Here is a 10,439-nt window from a genome sequence, read left to right as displayed (position 1 = left end):
CTCTGGCAACGATATAGGCTACGCCACCACCGTGCCGTGTTTAAAGTTTCATGGACCGCGGCTCATACAGCATATTATACCGAGACCACCAAAAGACAGATCTACTTCCGGTGGCCTTGATGATACGCTGTACAGAAAACTCGGTTGCGCTGAAGGGAACTTCGGCACATTTTTTACTTGTTTTTTTATTTTCCCTTCCTACTTTCAAATGTCAGGTATTTGAATCTGACCTTTTCTTTCCCTTTTAGTTATTTCCTGCATTTTCAATTAGGTCGACTGGTGCTTGCATGAGGCAATCCTTTCTCTATTTTCCCCTCTTTCCTCACTCTTTCCACTCTCACTTGAGTGGGAGGAATTTACGTGGGAAGGGGGGGGGGGGGGGGGGTGTTTCCGCGAGTTGAATGGAGTCTTCAAAAGGTGATGAGTAATGAAGTCACCTTCACTCTCTTTCCAGTGGAAAATGGACAGGAAGAAGTTGTGGATTCTGTCGTCATAGCAATTTCCTGCTGGGAGAATGTCCTTGTTCCGTTTCGTTATTCTTGTTAATAATCATTCTGAATGATGCCCTAAACGAGAAACATTCACGTGAAACTAGTCGTTCCCCACGAGAACTACCTTTAAAATCCCAGTCCTACACATCACTAAACAAATAATAATAATAATAATAATAATAATAATAATAATAATAATAATAATAATAATAATAATAATAATGTTAGGGCATATTCTGAATGATGCCTACTATTATTATTATTATTATTATTATTATTATTAATAATAATTATTATTATTATTATAATATTATTATTATTATATGACTTTGTTAATATTCTGAACAAATAAAAATAAAAAAAATATTGAAACCATATTTCGTTAATTCATGCACAACAACAACAACAACAATAATAACAATAATAATAATAATAATAATAATAATAATAATAATAATAATAATAATAATAATAATAATAATAATAATAATAACAGTGTACGAATGAGAGAAAATACAGAGACACATAAAAGGGAAGTATGGTAAAAAGCTGATGAAAATAAAACTAAATTACTGTACAAATAAACCGTTTCAAACTTGAACTGGAATATTTTTAACCACCTGCTTTTACGATTCATTCAAATATAAGAAAGAGCTTTTACTTATTTTTGTTAAATTCATTTCCGTGCCTGTTCCTACGTGAAAAGATTCAAGAAGATCAGGCACTGTGGCAGAGTGTAGACCTCGATTTTGTACCCTATGGATGACATAGGTTGTTTTAATTTCCCTCCGTGCATCATAATCTTACAGCATCTGCTCTTGCTTCCTATACACATCGAAGAAGAAGAAGAAGAAGAAGAAGAAGAAGAAGAAGAAGAAGGTGGTTTGCAACAAGGGCTGCCATTGGCCTGTTACTCGTCTCTGTCTTACTTGGGATTGGCACCACTGGCTCCAAGCTATGGGCATTTTACAAACTTGTCACCACTATGGTGTTTGTGACAATAGAAAGAGGAGTCACCAACAGGCCACAAACAAAGCACCTAGATGGTGTTAGTTAATGTCAACAGATAGAGGCGTCATGACACCATCAGTACGGTATGCGAAACCAGTCAGTGTGAGTGAAAGGGTTTAAAATAAGGGCTGGAAAATAGTTTGCATATTTTCCGGCCATAATCTAAAGGTCATCGTTGCTGAGTCCAGTCACTTCGAGAGCTGTTTAAAGAAAGAACCATTTCCTCCTGAACGTCCCCCCAAAAAAACTTCTCCATATGAACCTGCTGAACGCGACGAAGAGACCGTCAGGATAATGGGGATTCGTTGAACACGTCTTAAACGAAAGGATGTTAGGTTCATATGAACCTGCTGAACGCGACCATGAGATTTTAAGGATAATGGGTATTCGTTGAACGTGTGCAAAAGCATGTTAAGGTTCATATGCACCTGCTGAACGCGACCAAGAGACTGTAAGGATAATGGGCATTCGTTGAACGCGTCCAAAAGCATGTTGAGGTTCATATGCACCTGCTGAACGCGACCAAGAGACTGTAAGGATAATAGGCAGTCTATGAACGCGTCCAAAAGCATGTTAAGGTTCATAAGCACCTGCTGAACGCGACCAAGAGACTGCAAAGATAATAGGCAGTCTATGAACGCGTCCAAAAGCATGTTAAGGTTCATATGAACCTGCTGAAGGCGACTAAGAGACTGCAAATTGGTATGTTGAAGGATTTTGTTTTAAATTATTAGTTTCAGGTTTTTCATTCCATATATTTTGCCATTTACTTACAATGATTGTTTTTATATACGTGGTAAGAATAAGGAGGGAGTGAAGAAGGCTTAGTTGGAACCTGTTAAGTGCATAAGGCCAAGAGGGAAGCAAGGGATTAGATGGAGTGATTAAGTGAAGGAAGATTTGGAGAAGACAGGTTTAGTAGAGGATGAAGCTCCCGATAAGAATAGTTGGATACTATGCATGAAGACAAGGGACCCCTTAGCATAGGGATAATGGTAAGGATGAAGAAGTTATAACAATGATAACCCTATTTAAGGAGCAACAGGCGAAAAGCACATCATCTGAGTGACTTCCTTGATATTTTCATAACACTGGTTAATATATTAACGAAGCAGGAGCGATAACCAAGATCCTTGTACATAAAGAGCAAGAAGCGAGTCCCTTCCTTGACAACTGTCATAACAATGGTCCATGAGGAGCAACAGCAAAAACAAAAGTCATCGCATTTCACGACAAACAAGCAAAACCAGAAACGTCTGCGTGCCTTTCTTGATAATTGTCAGCATTATCAATACCATGAACATTCACTTACGACATATTTTTCCCCAGTTCAACAGTCAAAATCACAAATTTTATAGAAACAGTAATTTCACCGACAAAAATTGAATAGAAACAGCCGTAATTAAATATAGTAAGAACAATAACTTTAAAATAGTACTAGTAGAGGCTTATTTGAAACAGACCTACTCTTTCTATCAAATTGAAAAATCGGTATAAATTATGTACTTTATAGCCTTAGTTATTAACCCATTTACCTATTTCTAGGTATGAAGGATTTATCTGGAAAAAAGGTAAGTATTTGCAGCGTCTTTCACTGTATTAATGCGAGACACAAAATCAAAGGGATATCTTTTATTTGCCCAGTCTCAGGTGACTGCTATTAGCTGAAATGAACACAAACACGTAGTTGGCTCTCTGTTATGAGGTGTTATTACCAGCTTTACGACATTCTCACCGTAATGTTTACCGTAAAACTATCATTCCACGCCACGCAAATGGACTACGTGACTCACTTTTTAGTCATCGTCGACTGTATTGTAGGAACCAGTTATATTCTTTTCGGCAATTTTCTTCCTAAAAATTTACAGTTAAGGCTTTCCTGTTCTTTTTACTCCTAACATTGCAACCAGTCAGACTTAACGATTATCAAGGGTATGGGTGTAAAACTAAATTTAATAACTTTGAACATCCTTCTGTATCTGCTAGTACTTTTGCTGCCTTTTTTCATTATTATTTTCCTAGTAAAGAGAAGTTTTTGGTAATTACTTTTCCTCAGGTTTCTCCGCAATGACTGACGATATGTAAAATTGTAAAACCTGGGCACGGCAGAAGCAAGACCTTTTGTTGGAAAAGAGTACATCCAATTACCAAGTTAATTGCTGCACAGAAATTAATAAATTGCTGCCAATTTTCTGCTGCCGCCAGGATTTCCATGCCCATGATATCCTCCATACTTTCATTGTTCCTAGCACCTTTTATATTCATATTGCCAACAACAGTTCTCGTATCTCTTGCTAGTATTTCATTTTTAATATTTTGAATTTCTTTATAAAATTATAAAATTCATCTTTTATTTTTCCATGGAGTTCATTTGTTGGTGCTTAGCACACTATAATACCATGTTGTATGTTCTGATTTAAATCTTACCCACGTAATCTACTGCTTACTACTTTAAACTGGGTGATTGTTGCATCCGGGATTGGGGGCCATTTCTAAATTGTGCCTATCCATTTAATTGGAAGAATCTTTAGAACATTCATTGACTAAATACACAAAGGCTAGTCAGCTCTGATTTCTGGTGCCCCTCCTGAGCAAGGCCTCGATTCTGATTGTAGATTTACACTTTTAAAGAGACTTCAACCCACAAGGCAGCAGGTTCTTGCCCCAACAATCCCCCTCCACCTCTAGAGCTCAGGCCCCCCTCTGTGCTCCTAGTAGGGCAAACTACATCTGCTGCTCAGTATGAGACAGGAACGTAACTCTGTAAGGTAATTACATACCCCACTTACCCAAAAATACTGCTATTTTACAATATACTATTCATTTAAAATTCTAGGTGCTATTCTTGACAGCAAATTCCCTTGTGGGTTGCATATCCGATCAATCTCTTCTTCAACCTTAATTTCTAAAGACCTTAGTAACCTGTTACCAATGGCGGAGATACCATAAGATACGGCTTCATTTCAAGTATTCATACCAGTCAGGAATACTGTACCGGAATCCCATTCCTTTTCCATACTTATAACAGTCAGGAATACTCTACCGGAATCCCATTCCTTTTCCATATTTATAAAGGAAAATATTTTCAAAAGTCCCTTAGCTCTTGTTTTTAATAATAAATTATGGCTATCATCTGTCGCGATTATTTCTGATAATAAAAACGTATCTTTATTAACCACAAGAACTAGTGTACTGAGGAAGTCTTTCAAGGCTTTTGGAGACCTGTGTACCCTGAAGAAATGTTTTTATTCTGTCCCTTTTTTTTACTGTTCACTGATTTGGCCTTCCACAGCTGGCTTGCCCTTTAAATTGTTTGAAAAAACTGAGTGCTATCAAATTTCTTGTCCCAAATCTTAGTATTATCTGGCAGATATCTTTTGATTAACTCACTGCGTATGCTTTATGCATTTTTTTTAATTACGATCATCCTTTACATTTACGCCATCCTATAATAAACCACCGTACAGTGCTAGACGCGAAGCTAATTTTAACAGTCTTGTTTCCTATTTTGTGTCATTTAATACCCTGTAGTCTTGACAAGATTTTCCAGCTGTCACCAAATTACCGCGTGTTCTTCCTAATCATGTTGAATTATTCAGATGTTTCAACTAAGTGGTCATGCCTTTTTTGTTAAGCAGGCTCACAACAGTCTCATTTCAGTTTGCTAACTTGTTTTCAGTAAGAGGCGTTTTGAATTTCCAACGTGGGTAACAATTTGGCTAGTAATTACATGAAAATAATAATAACGTGTATGAAAATGAAAAAAATAATAATCATTAGTAAAGAAATAACACTGTTTTGAGTGTTTGGAATGTGGGGAATATCTTTAAACTTAAAAATGATACAGCTTGACTAAAATGAAGCGAATCTATCGATATTTGCACTAAATTTTGGAAAGGTTGAATATACATTTTGAAGTAAACTGTGAAAAAAGAGTGCGGTCCTACTGCACTGACAAGAATCCTGGGAACATTTTTGACGGGTTAACCTTTACCCAGATGCTTTTCCAGTACCACTTCACATTAACTCAGGGTTCCGTGACCCAGGGACCGTGAACATTTCTTTTGCTAGTATATATATATATATATATATATATATATATATATATATATATATACATATACATAAATATATTATATGTGTATGTAAGTGCGTATCAGCGTGTAGATATAAAATGTTTAAAAATCGTAAAGAAGCATGTGCCTTTTTTTTTTATCAGATGAAGCCACGGGAAATATAAAAGGAAACGACAAAGTGCCACACTACGTGTCAGTAAAATAATTTCTCATTACCCGTTGCTTCATTCCTTTCTGCATTCCGCACTCTCTCTCTCTCTCTTTTTTTTTTTTTACCAAATCACTTTCCTTCTTTCTCTCACGTTCAAAGGAAAATTTACCTCGGTGAAAGGTCTTGCATGCGGAGGCTCTTCCTTCACTCGACCCTCTTTTTACTTCTCTTCCTCTTCCTCCTCCAACTCCACCTCATTCTCCTTCTCTTTCCCCACCATTCACATCCCCGAAGTCCTTTCCGTCTGTCATCGCGGACCAAAACAATATTTTCACCCCGAGGCTGATGTTGTTATGAAAGCTACCGCAGCTCCCAGAGGTCATGGAGAGACTGAAGAAAAATTCAAGAAAAAGAGAGAGAGAAAAAAAATAAAGGCTGAAAATGGGCGTGTGTATACCCTAGGGGTCTCTCTCTCTCTCTCTCTCTCTCTCTCTCTCTCTCTCTCTCTCTCTAACGGTTAGAATTTCAAAAAAGGGAAGTTCAAGACCCCGACTCGAAGGCGCTCCAGGTGCAGATATATCGTGAGGAAGTTTCAAAGATTTTCTGAGCGAAAAAGGAAAAGGGAAGAAAAGATCGGAGTTTTTTTCCATGGAAAAGATTTGGTCGTTTACTTATAATAGAAAAATTTTATTTTTTAATTTGATAAATAATTCAAAAGCAAAATTTTTGCCTTCTTCGCATGCCCGAAAATATTTTGGTAATACGACCAAGGTAAATAGTGTGCGACCTAATTTATTTCCGTTTCAAAAATACCCGGAACTTCTCAAGATGGATTTTCATAATCATTTCTTTATTTAGGATTAATAGGTATCGCAAGCAGACATGGCGTTCGTTAGTCTTAATGAATCAACTAAAAAGAACTTTAACTTGAGCTAACATTCCAACTTGACGCAGGCACGAAGTAAAGTTCATAGGCAAACATTCTTTCTTTAAGAAGTGACATTTTCTAAAATTTAACGTTGAAAGACCGAACTCCTAAATTATTCTTGCTTAAAGTAGGCTTGCTGAAGAGCAACACGGCAAAGAAGTAAACTTCCTACTTCCTATGCATTCGTTCATATTGGCAGGCGTGACTTTTCCAGGAAATCATTGCAAGATCAAATTTAAGGATTCATATCTTCTTGAACTCGTCATTTTCGTGTGAATTAGTGCAAAACTGACTAAAAATTTTACTGGGCATACTCAGTTTGTAAGAAGCCGTGTGCCTTTTCACTGGATCAGCGTGATTCATTAATATCTTATAAAGAGCTGCATCTCCAAGCTGGTGTGAATCGAGATGAATTAACTCGAATCCATGCGCAACCATTCTGTTTCTGTACAAACCAGCATGATTCTGTGAATCACCCATTCGCTAATTCAGTGCCTACTGTAGCAGGTCCGTGTCGTTGCCTGAATAATGATTTTTATAGCGTCTGCTTATAATATTATATAACAATATCTGAGTAACATGTCTGTGCCTTTTACAGTTGGAGAGTGTGTAGGATCGACCGTACACGAGAAAGTCTATGATTAAAATCAATATTTATAAAATGACTTAATATATTCCGTCTTTTCTGGTACAATATAAAAGAAGCAAATACTCGCGTAAACATTCCCCTTTTTCATTAATATGCCCTAATTTTGTTTAATGACAATCAGTGACGCTTTAAATAAGGAATTTCTACTAAAAACAATCCAACACTATTGTGGCAATATCAGAAATAGATTCATTTTACCTTTCTTTACAATGGGATTAGATGACCAGTCCTGCAAACAAAGTTTTAGGGAACCTAACTAAATGATGAGGAAGCAAGTTTGCTGACCTCTCAGTAGTATTTGTCCTCCTTTTCTACTCCCGTTTACAGAAACAAAATATTTATTCTCTGAGTCATGGCCCCCACTGTCGGCTGCCCAAACTATCCGTTATAATACTCTACAGGCACTGTACAATGGAAGATTCACCAGTTTTGCCGGTTCTTTCAATTTTAAGTCCATTTACAACTTTTACTAATGTGGGGCAACCATTTCTCTCTCTCTCTCTCTCTCCAGATACAATTCAGTCTATATCCATTTAGTCTTCATGGAAGAGAGGGGAGGGAAAGTGCTATCACGAGAGGAGAGAAGGAAGAGGAACAAAACAAGTAAATAATGGTTGCGTAAATGAGGTCTAAACTGTCCCACGTAAAATATGGTCTGGGTATAATTAGAAACATCCATTACTGTAACAGTTAAAATGCCCAGCTACACACTATTTGCTACAGCCATGGAATATATGGGAATTTATGATTATTTATGCTGATCCATTAGAGTAATGTGAAATGCACATTTAAGAAAAATTCGTTTAAAATAATTTTCTGGTGGTATAAGACTTCATACGAAGTTAAAAATAAGAAGTAAAAGAATTGTCTGAAACCAAATGAATGGGGCTGTAGATTGCGAAGCGAGTAGGGGAAATATTTCTTAACGAAACCGAGGTGCGCACAGTCTCCCAAATTAAACTTATCGGGAAGTTTAAGAAGCCTGATAATATACTCGAAATACGGATGGAGGCAGACAGCTCATACGCAAAACGCAAACCGTTTCCTCTGCTGTATCTTCCTTTACTTGGCATTACAATAACTGAAGTAGTCAATGCGTATTATTTTCTGAGAGTTTACAAGTCGTTTTTTGCCGCCACACACACACACACACACACACACGCGCGCGCGCGCACACACACACACTCTCTCTCTCTCTCCTGTTGGACAAAAAAGCCAAAACTCAATTCTTGTCTGCCAGTGATTTTATGTAATATTACGCATGTAATATGAGGTACGCTTGTAAGTTTGGTGACTAGTTCAAGAATCACCAACAAACACACATTACCTATCTATTAACTATATAATACAAATACAAATATATATATATATATATATATATATATATATATATATATATATATATATATATATATATATATATATATATATATATATATATATCGTTTAATATAGAATTCACTGCTTTACCTTACATCAACAGGAATTATAACTGATGACTGCTTCTGGGGCAGCCAAGATTCCATAGCCAGGAGGTCGAAGTCACTGCCTATTGTTGTTTCTAAACCAAAAGTCACGGTTCTAATCCTGGTCGGCGCAGAAGTGCTTGTTAACTACAACTCCCGTGGTATAATGAATTCGAGCTATAAATCCCATGGCATAGTGAATTCGATATTTAACGATATTTGTGGGTTAACATATTTCAGTTTATATATATATATACATATATATATACACTTTTATATATATTTTATACATACATAATTATATACATACACACACTAAACTATATTAACATTAGACCCACAAATACACCACAAAAAACAGTAAATAAAAAATACAACAACGTATCACTCTCGTTGGGAATGGGGTGGCAGGAGTGTATGTGTTTAGCGTGAGTGGGAAAGAGCGGGTCTTGACGCTAAGGAACTGCATCCAAAGGGGTCTAGTGTGTAAATTAGGTCGCGTGTGTGTGTATGTTCTGCATCACTCAAAGGGAATAGAAAGGAAGCAGGTAATTAGACGAAAAGGCAAACATGGATTCAAACAGGACTCGAGAGATTAAACATGGATGCTGACGAGATCCCAAAGAACACAAGAGCTTCCGCAACACAAAGCACGGAGGCTAACAGTTGCGATTGAGGTCGTATTACCCGATAGGAGAATACTGAAGTGACTTGAGGTATTTGGCTGTTAGTGGTGTTAACAGACGCTGATTTCATGCCGTTGAACTATCACAAAACACAAGTGCGATACGTTCTTGAAGCTTACATAATAATACTGGAGTAAAATATATTGGGTAAAATGCAGTCATTAAAATGTAGATGGATATGGAAGAATTATTATTGTCATTAAGGAGTCTGCACCGGCACTCATTATAGAGGATACTTTAAAAAGGACTAAAACAGTCTCGCAAATAGGAAATACAAAACATTACCAGACAGTCTTTCAAGGTATGAAATTAAAAACTTTCACTGGTAAAAATAATGGATATTCTATACGGATCTAAATATATATGCACAAATACAAACGCAATTTAGAAAAATAATCCAATAAACACTCTAAAATTCTTTACGCGTTCGTTTACGAGAGTACTTTCCACAAGAGTCAGTATCTAAGGACTTTTGCCAACTCACTTCAAACAATATCCAAAGGGCTTCAGTTGCAAGTATTAAGTGGTTGCGATTGGTTTTAAATCTAAGGATTTTTTTATTGGCATGAATAGTAAGAGAGAGAGAGAGAGAGAGAGAGAGAGAGAGAGAGAGAGAGAGAGAGAGAGATCAAATGCTGCATTTAACTAAATACAGACAACAATAAACAGGCATAACAACGCCAGACTGTAACAACATGCGAAATAGGAACGCACACCTTAAAGGAAAGCCACGTCAATTACTAACCACACTACACACACACACGGGGGAGAGAGAGAGAGAGAGAGAGAGAGAGAGAGAGAGAGAGAGAGAGAGAGAGAGAGAGAGAGAGAGAGAGAGCCACATCTAATCTGGAGCGGATTGAAGGTGATCTATATGAGGTCACCGTTAACCCTGTTTCCTTCCCATTACCGCAGCCCAACCTTTAAGCTCAAAATCAAATTTGCCATCGGGGCTGCGTTTGTCTATTTCAATTAAGACAC

This window comes from Macrobrachium rosenbergii, chromosome 21 (genome assembly GCF_040412425.1).
Source record: "Macrobrachium rosenbergii isolate ZJJX-2024 chromosome 21, ASM4041242v1, whole genome shotgun sequence".
NCBI lineage: Eukaryota > Metazoa > Arthropoda > Malacostraca > Decapoda > Palaemonidae > Macrobrachium > Macrobrachium rosenbergii.
The sequence above is the reverse complement of the archived record's forward strand: the minus strand, read 5'-3'. Positions refer to the sequence as shown.